Source organism: Erpetoichthys calabaricus, chromosome 10 (assembly GCF_900747795.2).
Source record: "Erpetoichthys calabaricus chromosome 10, fErpCal1.3, whole genome shotgun sequence".
In the NCBI taxonomy this organism is placed as follows: domain Eukaryota; kingdom Metazoa; phylum Chordata; class Cladistia; order Polypteriformes; family Polypteridae; genus Erpetoichthys; species Erpetoichthys calabaricus.
The window spans coordinates 125,319,576-125,322,483 of NC_041403.2; positions in this window are offsets into that span (position 1 = coordinate 125,319,576).

Consider the following 2,908-nt stretch of genomic DNA (forward strand, 5'->3'; position numbering starts at 1 on the left):
TTAAAAACGACTGCCAACCCGTACCAAAACCCTAACCTTTACCTCACAGGATAGGGCAGCAACAGTAACCCTAATGCCTAATCTTAAATCAGTAACCCTGACGCGTAATCTGAAGTTATTAAACAATTATGAATATCAATATTAGAACTAATATTAGATGACGAACTTGTCATATTTTTAAAAACTGCACTGCACTCTTGAGAGCTCCCAAGCACATAATTCCCAAAAACTTCAAAAAATGCTAATTAGGAGGATTTACCATCAAAGCCCAGCTAGTAATAAGAGAAAACACAGGATCACCATAAAATAAAAAGATGTATTTTCAAACAGATGCTCTGAACAAAACGTAAGCTCTGTGGAGTACAAAGCGCCAAAGGTGTTGCCTAACACAATAAAGGCAAACCAAAGCAGAACCAAGTCCCGATATGAAATCCAAAGTGAAGTAAAATAAACAGAGCACAGATTTGAAATATCCACTCAATCACAATGTACAGAAAATAACAGTAATAATTCAAGACAACTTGCCATACCACGAGCACATTTAGAATAAACTGCCAGGAATTGTGGGTTGTCTCTGCCCTTATAAGGTTGAGGGCAGTCCCTTGCATTGATGGGCAGGTGACCACACCCCTTAAGGAACCACCCACAACACCTATGGAACGTAACTCAGACACACAGTACTTACATAGACAAAATCAAACACAAAGAATAAGCCAAATAACTAGAAATAAAATTCATACAAAAAAGAATCAAAAATGAACAGAGAAGACATAAAATAAGGGTTTGAATGCTAACACTTTTACTGTAACACGAATGAGAGATATAAATTGGCTTGATTAGACAGGTGTGTGACAGATTATATTTTTACACAGCTGCAGACAAGGACACAGGTAAACACAAAAGTGTGAATGAGAATTTAGTGAGCAGTACTTATCATTTTCCACCTCAAAAACCTTTTAAAACCTTAAAAAATCTCATCTTAAAATGAGATTTTTAAGGTTTTAAAATGTAAAATGTGGTAAAACTCATTGCACAATCACTGTAAAATCAGCCTACAAAGTGAATTAAAGTGTCAGTTTCTCAAAACTGTAGGTGAATAGAAACTTGCCTATTTTGCTCATCACTACTCAGAGCCAGCCACCTTGGGTGCTGTCACCCAAATGCGAGTCTATTTATGAAAGTTAAGGGGCACATAAGTGAATTCTTATAATACTGAACCCGCCATGGACAACAACAATTAAAGACACCAATAGGGTCCTTCACAACAACAACAGCATCATTTATTTCTATAGCACATTTTCATACAAACAATGTAGCTCAAAGTGCTTTACATGATGAAGAAAGTGAAAAAAAAAACAAAATGAATAATTAAAATTAGGTAGCTTGCAGTCTTACTTACTTTGACTTAAGGTTTGTACAAGCTGGCTGTCCTTGAATTAGTCAGATGAGACTGTCTGTCATGAATCACCTAGTCCTGCAACAAAAACAACAACAATATTTATTTATATAGCACATTTTCATACAAACAATGTAGCTCAAAGTGCTTTGCATGATGAAGAAAGAGAAAAAAGACAAAATAAATAATAAAAATTAGGGAACACTAATTAACATAGAATAAAAGTAAGGTCCGATGGCCAGGGAGGACAGAAAAAACAAAAAAAAAAAAACTCCAGACGGCTGGAGAAAAAAATTAAATCTGCAGGGGTTCCAGGCCATGAGACCACCCAGCCCCCTCTAGGCATTCTACCTAACATAAATTACATCAATCAGTCCTCGTGTATTCAGGGTTCTCATGGAAGAATTTGATGATGATGGTCATGTGGACTTCTGGCCTTTAATCCATCAATGTAGGGACATTACAGTGCTTTGATTAGGTGGTGGTGCAGATTGCCACCACAGAAAACCGGAAAAAGAACTGAAGAGAAAGTAGAGGTTAATACAGATTTTGGAGCCACCAGGAACGATAATGATAATTAATCGAATATACACCTCAGGTCCTAGAAGTCTTATAATACTGAATGTGCATTATGGACACCAAGAGGCACCATTTAGGTAACTGAAGTGGCAGACACTCTGCACCTTTGGACTAATAACTCAATGAGTGTGTAAACCCCCCATCCATCTAAGACTCCACATGGGCATCAACTGGTATTGTCACTACTGGTGACACATGTGGATCGTGCCTTGCATCTAGCACTGTTGGGATTTGCAGCAGCTCCAATGGCTCTAAAGTGGACAAAGTGGGCACAGAAAATGAACTGACATAAACAGAGCAATGTATGAAAATGATGAATCATTTAAGCCCAACACACAGTCTTTTATATTTGGCTGCTTGGCTTTCTTAAAATTTCAACTACAAATTGGAGTCAGATGTCTAGGCATTCTGTGTCATGTGAGTGAGAAATTAGGCAGACCATGGAAACTTTTAGAGACAAAGAGATGAATAAAAAGAATTAAACATCACAAATGGCTGAAAGAAAAAGTCTAAAAGAGCTGCAGAATGGACAAACACCTGTTTCCATTATGTATTCACATAAAATGGGTAGCAATAAAGTATAAGAAACTTTGTACTGTATAGCTCCTTTCTTTACCATACACCTATCTGAAAGCATTTCACAGGTGAGAATTCATATACAGTGGCGTCAAAGAGTATTCTGTTTTTGATCTTTAATATATTTTTTGAAAGCATGTTTTCACTTTGTCATTATGGGTTATTGAGTGTAGATTGATGTACAGAAGTGTCAAATGAATGAATTAAAATTAAATCTACAACACCATGAAATGTGCAGACCTGGATGAAGGAACACGCTCAACTTGGCAAATCGGACTTTCTTGTTATACCAGCTCAGCAGATAGTGCAGGGGTCTGAATCTCTTCTGAATTTACTGTATATTTTGTTAGTTATTGA